This window comes from Centruroides sculpturatus, unplaced genomic scaffold (assembly GCF_000671375.1).
Source record: "Centruroides sculpturatus isolate CEXI.00-Female unplaced genomic scaffold, Cexi_2.0 scaffold534, whole genome shotgun sequence".
Lineage (NCBI taxonomy): Eukaryota > Metazoa > Arthropoda > Arachnida > Scorpiones > Buthidae > Centruroides > Centruroides sculpturatus.
In genome coordinates, this window is record NW_019384895.1 from 17,837 (window position 1) to 28,466 (window position 10,630).

Here is a 10,630-nt window from a genome sequence, read left to right on the forward strand (position 1 = left end):
CAGATATTAAATCCGTAAATGATCACTTTGGTTCCAAAAATATATATTATATACAAGAGGAAATGCAAGAGGAATTAAAAAATCATGGTCATACCAATATTACTCTAGTTCCTAGAGAAATGAGATAATACTTTTTGAATTCCTGAAGAAGTTTTGAAAAGTATCTTATAATCTAGAACCGTTAATCTTCGAGACATTTTATAAATTTTTTTTTTTTTACTTTTCTCGTCTATTTTATTGTAGAAAATTAAGTTATATAACGGACAAAAAACGATTTGACATGGCGCCAACTATTTTAAAGTGAGTTTTGATCAATTTCCTCATCGAATATTTCAAGAAAACTGCGTTTTCTCTACAGTATTTCGTATAGTGAATGTAGATAGGTAATTAATAAGATATAGCCTTATTTAAAAATAGAGATTATTTAATATTAGCTTAACTAGTACTAGAGGAAGTTACTAAGTCAGGATAAATTCTAGATAAAAATATATAGACTTATTATCACAATATTAGGATGTGTGTTGCCTCTAGATATCGATTCCAGTTGATATCTATTTTTTATTTTATTATTTTTTTTCTTTTACTTTTTTCGGTGGAACCCATCACAAAAGTGTCACTTATGGAATTTTCATCAGATATGTTCCAGCATCTTCCATTGTTCGCTTTCTCAACTGATTAAAATCTTAAAAACTGTCCAACAAAGTTGTATTATGTCGACATCTTTCAACTAAGTCTACCTGATGATAAATTCCATGCTTTTGAAAATACTACTACTACATTATATAACGTGCTATAACGTGTAAAATTTACATGTTGTTAAGCATCTTTAGTAACAGAATTTTGATACGAAGCATTTTATTTTTATATTTTTTAATAATAACGATATTATTTTATTATTTTTTGCCCTGTGATTTATAGCAGAAAATGTAATTTCGGTTCTAAATTTGTATTTCTAATTGTCTTAAACAATTTAAACCACTGAATTTATGCATGAATTTGATTTTAAGCTTTAATTTATAATGTTTCTTTTCGATAACTAACTTAAACATTAAAGCTAACTTCACTGTATTGCATATACAGAATGGTTTCAAAAGTCGGTAAACCGAGGTAATAAAAAGTTAGCTAACTTGGTTAACTGACTTTTGCGCCAGCCTGTATATAAAAAAATAGTACATTTCATAAGATAAAGCGTCAGAAATGCTATTTTTTTATGATTTAAAAAGTACTTTTTATCAAGCGGAAACGTCAAAACTCTCCATATTTTGTATTCGAGAATATTTTGTTTGTATTCAAGGGAAAATTTTTCCGAACAGTCGGCCTATAAAATTGAATTATGATACGAATAACTTGAAAACTTACGTTGTAACTTATATTGTAATATTTATCGAAAGAATTTCTCCATCCAAACAATTTTTATTTTAAAAAATTAAATAAAAAAGACAATTGTATAGAAGTGAAAACCACACTGAAGATCCATATAATTATCAAAAAACAACAATAAAAAAACATTAAAGTAGCCTTGAACTTTCTTTAATGGATTCTTAACTAGCCGTAAAATGTTTAAAATGTTCTTTAAAATTTGGCACATTTCGAAAAGTGCATCTTAAAAACAAACTATTAAAAAAAATAAAGGCTAATTTTTTAAAGTTTCGGCGGTATTAACTATCAGAACACATTTAAATTTTTAATATTTACTTCAGAAAACTAGTTGAAAATTATACATATCATTTCACCAATTATTAATGTAAAGGGTGGACCAAAAATCAGTTAATTCGGTTAACCGATTATTAAGCCATTCCAATATCGAGAATGAGTTATATTAAAGACTAGCTATTACCCGCGACTTCGCCCACGGAGGTTTTGCAAGCAAACCCCATTTATATTTAGTATTTCAACAACCATAGTAATTGTTATATAACACCGACCGCCGAGAATGATGAGAATTGCTGAGAATCAAACAAACTATTGATATTTTGAATTTGATCAATTTTCTGGAACGTTTACAATCGTTCTATAATTTAAAAAGGTTCGAACATTTGGTTAAAAAATCGAAATATATAAAAATATTTATAACAATGTCTGAAATATTATTAATTTAATACACTTAAGTACTTAATGAAGATTAAACGTAACAAAAAATCGCATTTAAAATAGTACAGTAGAAGCCGTTTTTTCCGGTTAAGCCTTAATCCTCTCTGTCTCCCCCGCGGGGGAATTTCGAAAAATCCCTTCTTAATGTGCATTCCCATGGTATACCCTACTAAAACTCAGATAAAAGCAAAAAATCGCATTTAAAATAGTACAGTAGAAGCCGTTTTTTCCGGTTAAGACTTAATTCTCTCCCTCTCCCCTCGCGGGGCAATTTCGAAAAATCCCTTCTTAGTGAGCGTTTTCATGACGTACCCTAACTGTGTACCATATTTCATCTCTTTAGGTTCAGCGGTTTGCTCTGGGCGATGATGAATCAGTGAGTGAATGAGTCAGTCAGTCAGGACAAGCAATTTTATATATAGGGGAGACCGGGGCAAGATCGGCATGTTAAGCTTTACTTAAATTTTGTGTAATAAATACTGCTGTAAACTGAAAAAAAAGCTTTGCATATTGTCTATTGGAATGTTACCTTACTATAGAACTGGTTAAAATCAGTTTGNAATATTCGATCTTATGCGGAATTACATATAATTATAAGGAAGAAATTATAATTAATTTATCTATGAAATGCTTAATTTTTAAATTAAAATATATTTTTATCATTATTATAACACGATGTTCGTTTTAAAGTGCTCAAAGTAATAATTAACAGTAATTAGAGCACAAGTGGAAAAACTAGGAATTTTTTTCATTTTTCGGTAACGCTAGAGTTTTATTTTTTTTATTTTTTATTATTTATTTTATATAAATGACTTTCAATATATATAACTTGTAATTTACGTTCTTGATTATACATTTATCAAGTTATAATTGTTAATTTAAAAAAAGTTTCAACACAAAAATTATAGTCACGTCCATCGTAAACACAATTAACAATGTTTCGGCTTGTTAGAAACATAAATCTTTGAAATATTCTGCAAATTAGTTAATTTTTATTTATTTCAATATAATTTCCAACTAATTTAATGATTTTGCCAACTAATAGCGCGCAATTTCAATTTAAATAAGTTTTTTTTTCTAGAGTGTCTTCGAATTTTTTCTATCGTATTTTCATTTTAATTAGTAACAAAATAAATAGCAACATTTTTTAAATAAATGAAATTATATTTAGGATGACTCAAAATTCAATTCACCGTGTTTTTGTTTTGTATGTTTCAGATACACTTGTGAATATGAATCGTAACTGAGTTAAGAACAAGGTGTTTTTTTTTCTTTCTTTCACAGAATTGATGGAAGAACTGAAAACGTAATTAAAAATAATTAATATTTGACTAAAACTCTGTGTACTATTTTACAGTGGTTAACTGAATTATGGATCACGCTGTATATGTTAGTATAATTAAAAATATATTTAAATTTTTTATAATCTATAAAAATCTTTTATAAACATTTAATATCGTAATAAGTTCCTATTCTTCGATCTATGTACTCAAGAAAACTTTTTAAAATTGTTTTCTTTATCGTTTTCTAGCATCTTCTTATATTTTTAAAGGGAAATTACTACTAAATCTGAATTTTAAATACCAGTTATATAACGTGAAATAGAAAAACTATCATTATAATTTAAAGACGATGGTTTAAAAAAAGTTAAATTTCCTAAATGTTAAAGTGTAAATTTAGAAATATAATATATCATTATCTTCATCTTCCTTCTGATCCAACACTTTGTTAGGTCAGGTTAGTCAATCTTTCAATCTTCCCACAATCAAGAAATGTTTATCCAAAATAATAATAATAATGTTTTGAATTTAGAACTAAGTAATTAATTAAAAGCAAAAAAAATTAACAAAATAAATTTAAGTATAAAGATTTTAATTATATAAATCTAATTTAAGAGAGTGGGGCTAATCTCACACTGTAAATCATTACCATTAATCTCGTGTAGTAAGAAAAAATAAAAAAAATAAAAAAAAATAATAATAACATAGTTTCAATATAATTAGAATATTTCATTTATTTATTTGTTGTTATTTTATTGTATGTTCTACTTAATATTCAATAATTTATGTTTTTAAATATATCATATAACTGCATTCTTTCCACAATAGGCATCCAAGCATTTGCGCTAGTGTAATTAAGGTTTATAGTAGCCTAATATGTACATAAAGATATCGTTAGTTTTTATATCCAAGTTGAAGTGGCAAGCACGGAGAATAAAAATAAAAAAAGTTGATCAATCAGCGATATTTAAACCTCATCTAGGTCAAAAATATGTACTTTTATATCATTATAACGTTACATAATCTTGATATTTTTTAATAACTTATCAATTAATAAGAGCTTTTAATTCTCTCAAATTATAATAAAATGTATAGAAGCTAAAATTTAATTAATGTTTTTGTTAAAAAACGAGAAAAATTATCGAGAGATGGCAGCATGTTAAGTATCATTATCATTATCAGAAATACACGTGTAGACACTGTTATATATTTAAAAATCTACTCAATGGTTAAGTAAAAGAATCTTTATTATCTATAAACTTCTGTTTAGTTTTATGAGTGATTTTATAATTGCTAGATCCTGTTACTAAATGTGCTAATTTCCTGTAATAAAGAATCGTCTCACGTCAAGTCGTTAAGATAGCATTCATTTACGCAAAACGAGTCGTATGTTGATTAAATAAACTTTCTATGCAATAAACCGAGTAGTTAGAACTACGCAGAACCTATATTCTATCAATAATTATTACCCTGAGTACTTTTGAAAATTGTCCCTTTATAGTCTATCTTTTATGATGGCGTCATGTACAGTGATATAGTAGGCTTGTATATCAGCAATATCGTTTTCGAAATGAATCTTATCGATGCTCTTACACACTTGCTACAGATCAACAAACGCTATTTAGTCCGAAGTTCGAAAATATAACGTGTACTTTTCATTTTATTGAGTTATTAACTAATGAAAATTTCTACGAATTGAGCCCTACGTAGAAAATATTTTATGTAACAGAAACAAAATAAATTACTCCCATATCATACATTATACAGCATATCTATCTAGTTTAATTACGATTTACTATACTTAAACTAGTTAAGTGTGAAATGAAACGTGAATAGTTTGAGAATGGAGTGCCATAAAAGATCTTCCAGTGCTCCAACTGTATCAACTTGTAACTAATTTTTGATCATTTGAACGTGCAATAATAGAAATAGTAATCTAAATAAATGGCAAAAAGTATGTATAGTATAAAAATAAGGCCAATTCTTTTATTATATTCAAGACCAATTTCTATTTTGTGAAGTTCCCTGAAACCTCTCTTGAGATTTGAGTTTCTCAAACTTTTTTGCAACAGTTCTATATGCAAATTGTGGTGAAATGTTTAAAATAACGGAAAATCCTAATTAAATGTCATAATAATGGAAAATTATAATTAACAGTGCATAATATCATACACTTTTTAAAATTTCAGTTTTTAGAGTCTCGCAAAGTGGCAATTCTTATCTGAAATTTGTACAGTTTTATCAACAAGAAATGTTATATCAATATAAAATTATTAAATTGTATAATAATGTTGTTACTTTCTGTAACTGATATGCATTTTTTTTCTTCTTTTTAGATTCATATCAAGTTCTCTAGAGATCTGAAGATCTATAACTCGTAAAACACTCGTGTGAATCCGAAGGGAGTTTCAGTTGGGTCCAAGATCCCCATAGCAATTTATTGCAAACAGTTTTCGTTTCTTCTCGATATAGCATTCGATCCTAAAGAAAATTATTCGAAAAAATTCAAATTATTTTAAAATTTTCATAGAAATTTTTATATAATTTAAAAAAATTTATCAACTTCTTATCGCGAAATGTAGACTTATATATCACATTTATTTTTAACCGCTTCAAAATTAATTTTAAATCATTTATTTTACAGTATTGTTGCAATATTGTTTCTTGCGCAATTTAATATAAATTGCAAATTGATTCGAGATATGTATGCAAACAATTATTTACAGAGAAGAAGTTCTATGTTTCAAAATTGTGACATTGGCGACTCGAAGACCACAAGACCGATCTAATTGATTATTCAGACAATTGTGCAAACGTCAGATCGATAAATAAATCAAGGTCGTTACTATATAAACCAATTAAAATGAATCATTTTCGATTGTTTACGGGGTTATTTCGTTTCTTATCGTAAACGTTATCGCAACGTGGAGATAGAGCGCTATTTATCTCGACAAATTTGATAGTTCTGTAATTGTCTGCAACTACTCTGTCAAGCGAGAACTTACCTTCTGTACATGTATTTTTAACAAAGAAATCTTGTAGTGCATCCCTTTCACAGGTACGTAACTTTTTATATGCTTGAATTTTTAATGAAAAAATAAATTATGAAGAGCATCCCTTCACAAGTATGCAGCTTTCAGCCTACAAGAATTTGCAGATTGCATTTTTTAAAGTTTTAATTACCGATTAATACTAGTAAACACGATTTTAATGATATGAAATATTTATTTTAAGTATATTTAATTATTTTTACCGTTAAAACTGTTTATTTCTTTTATTTTGTTAAAAAATTCTATTGTTCTCGGATCGGAAATAGAGAAAGTATATAAAATTGTATTGGATTGATCAATGATAAGCTTTGTAATGGTAAATAAGCATTCATTTATTTAATAATTTAATAAAAATATGCTTTTATCGAGAATTCTATTTATATAATATAACATATCGAATTTTATCATGACTTTTGCTGATAACTAAACTGATGAGACGAAGCCGAAACGTCTCTAGTTCATATTTACTCGATTAACTACAGTACTTCTTATCTCTAGAATGTCTAAGAATTTTGTTACGTAAACAAATTTAAATCTAAAAGAAATGTATTAATTATTCTTTTTAAAATTTGTTTAGATAATGAAAGCTTCAAATTTTGTTACATTTCTTGTGATAGTCGCATTCGTTGTTGGTTTCTGTCCATGTTTAATATCAAGTGCCCCTTCTTCGGATAACGGATTCAGAAGTGAATTGTGTAAAGTATTATGCAATAAGAACCCACCAGAAGGAGGAAATTATTGTAATTGCGATCGACATCCTTTGGGATAGATTATCAAAGAGAAAAAAAGAAGAAAATGAGAGAGTAGGTGCTATATATTCTTGTAGATCTATAGAATAAATTACTCCAAATATATCTTAATGTTAACCTAATCCTAAGGCTCTCTTAAAACATCTTTAGGATCTATTAACAAAATNTCTAATTTAAAAAGGTTCGAACATTTGGTTAAAAAATCGAAATATATAAAAATATTTATAACAATGTCTGAAATATTATTAATTTAATACACTTAAGTACTTAATGAAGATTAAACGTAACAAAAAATCGCATTTAAAATAGTACAGTAGAAGCCGTTTTTTCCGGTTAAGCCTTAATCCTCTCTGTCTCCCCCGCGGGGGAATTTCGAAAAATCCCTTCTTAATGTGCATTCCCATGGTATACCCTACTAAAACTCAGATAAAAGCAAAAAATCGCATTTAAAATAGTACAGTAGAAGCCGTTTTTTCCGGTTAAGACTTAATTCTCTCCCTCTCCCCTCGCGGGGCAATTTCGAAAAATCCCTTCTTAGTGAGCGTTTTCATGACGTACCCTAACTGTGTACCATATTTCATCTCTTTAGGTTCAGCGGTTTGCTCTGGGCGATGATGAGTCAGTGAGTGAATGAGTCAGTCAGTCAGGACAAGCAATTTTATATATAGGGGAGACCGGGGCAAGATCGGCATGTTAAGCTTTACTTAAATTTTGTGTAATAAATACTGCTGTAAACTGAAAAAAAAGCTTTGCATATTGTCTATTGGAATGTTACCTTACTATAGAACTGGTTAAAATCAGTTTGGAAATAAAAATAATTAAAATAATTACAACTTTACAAGAAGAGAGAAATTGACGAAGTTGCCCCGGGTATAGGGGCAAGATCGGCAACTTCTCTCTTTTTGTAAAGTTGTAATTATTTTAATTATTTTTATTAAAGTTGCCCCTGGTATAGGGGCAACAGTAATGGGGCAAGATAGGCACGTATATAAAATTATGTTATTAACAATGTATAAGTTGGAATTCACTATTAAAACAAAGAAATACAAATCCAACACCCATTTAATATTATTACAACGAAATGCAAGTTCAAAGACATATATACATGAATAACAAATGCAAACATGTTTTCATTTATCATCTGTTTGATTTTTATCCTTTGCTTCTAATGTGGCTTTATGTTGCCGATCTTACCCCGCTAGTCATGATTTCGAAACATTAAGTACAACCCTGAGAACAGAATGCCAAGCCACGATCTGGCCACGTGAATAAGTTGAAGTTACATCCTTCTAACAGGAAAAGTAACTTTCGTTATCATGGAATTATAACAAAACCTGCCAATTCAATATAAATGGAAAAAAAATATTATATGGAATTGAACGAAAATGAAAATTTGCTTGATAATTCAACTACGCTTGTTGGAGAACAATAAAAACACTACACTCAACAAGCCACCAATAAAACTCAACTGCCTAACCTATAACCAAAGTCTCCTTTTAATTTGTTTTTAAAAAAAAGCGCTTGACAAACTTGCCCCGCATGCCGAAGTTGCCCCGGTCTCCCCTATAGATTATTCAGTTTTAATGTGGTTTCATGGCTGAATTTTTACATAAGTTGGAACAAATTACTGTTCAGGGATCTAAGAGAAACAGTTTAGGGCCTCCTGTTTTAAATTTATTGTAATTTAATAAGGGGAAGGGAAAGACCTCTTATATGTTATAGCTTACAGCACTTTACCGTTTTATTTCTATTCTTATTATTTTATCTTGAAATTTGTTTTCTGTAAAAATATATTAATTATTAATTAAATATTTAACTGTGTAAATTCCAGAAGATATTAACGATTTTTGTAATTCTAAAATTCGTGAGAAAATATCTCTCTTTTCCAAGAATTCTGAAGATAAATAGTACATTTCATAAGATAAAGCGTCAGAAATGCTATTTTTTTATGATTTAAAAAGTACTTTTTATCAAGCGGAAACGTCAAAACTCTCCATATTTTGTATTNGAAACAGTTTAGGGCCTCCTGTTTTAAATTTATTGTAATTTAATAAGGGGAAGGGAAAGACCTCTTATATGTTATAGCTTACAGCACTTTACCGTTTTATTTCTATTCTTATTATTTTATCTTGAAATTTGTTTTCTGTAAAAATATATTAATTATTAATTAAATATTTAACTGTGTAAATTCCAGAAGATATTAACGATTTTTGTAATTCTAAAATTCGTGAGAAAATATCTCTTTTCCAAGAATTCTGAAGATAGTGAATGATCACTTGGCATTAATACGAAAAATTCTTTCTTGAAATACATTTTTATGTTAATTAAATTGCTGAATTATTAATATTTTTAACCAAATTTCTGTAACTTGAATAATTTATAAATTTTTATATTATATAGAGAATCTTTATACGTTTACAAATGTTAATACTGTAAATTATTTCTAAAACTGAAAACAGATATGACGATTATAATGTGATAAGATAAGAAAATATTGCATTGCTTCTGCGAAATTATATAAGTTTATCATGATATTTGACGTATAATGTTTTCATTTCTGGCAAATAAACAAATAACATAGCTTTTAATTATTTATATGCAGGGTGGCCCAAAAATCATTTAACCAATGTAACCTAAATTGTCGTTTTATTCGAATACTTAATTATATTTTTGCCGTGTTTCCATCAATTTTATAAATGAAAAACGCGTTGTTTTGAACTCAGCTTATGATTAATATTTATAAGCATAAACCTGGGACATAAAACAGATAACTAATCTTTGGGTCATCTTATACACAGTACCTGAGAGAGGTGAGACAGGGTTTGAACCCATCTTTTTCTCTATTTACCAAAATAAAATTTAATTTTTATCATTTTCGTGCCATGGTTTTGCATAGAATACAAAATTTTGGGATCTTTCTATGCCTGGAATCCAGATCAAAGGATCTTTCTGGCATGCTCTATCTGAACCTGTCTATGCATATTTGTGTATATGTAAGCTAAATTTAAACTTGATGGGCCTTAATCTGTGACGTAATCTGTAATGTATAAAATAAGTTACTGTAATCTCGTCTCTTGAGGCCTTAAGCTATGGGTTGTTGAGCTTACGTGTAAATTTGACATTGAGTAGATCTATATTAGAATGAGTAAGATACTTTTACAAATAATACATGGAGCATGTAATATATAACTCTAGTCAATATTATTTTATACTTAGATCTTCTAGCAATTTATAAATATTTTAATGTATTTTTTCGAAGAACTTTATAAATATAGGGGAGATCGGGGCAACTTCGGCATGCGGGGCAAGTTTGTCAAGCGCTTTTTTTAAAAAACAAATTAAAAGGAGACTTTGGTTATAGGTTAGGCAGTTGAGTTTTATTGGTGGCTTGTTGAGTGTAGTGTTTTTATTGTTCTCCAACAAGCGTAGTTGAATTATCAAGCAAATTTTCATTTTCGTT

At 28.2% G+C, this 10,630-nt stretch overlaps 1 long non-coding RNA gene across 1 annotated transcript; it reads left to right on the plus strand.

Annotated features, from left to right (window-relative positions):
* The first annotated feature begins 245 nt into the window (after positions 1-245).
* Positions 246-7,135, plus strand: LOC111631376. The gene is made up of 3 exons (XR_002757693.1): positions 246-383; positions 5,708-6,429; positions 6,999-7,135. It is a non-coding gene; the product is annotated as an uncharacterized LOC111631376 (long non-coding RNA).
* Positions 7,136-10,630: the final 3,495 nt, after the last annotated feature.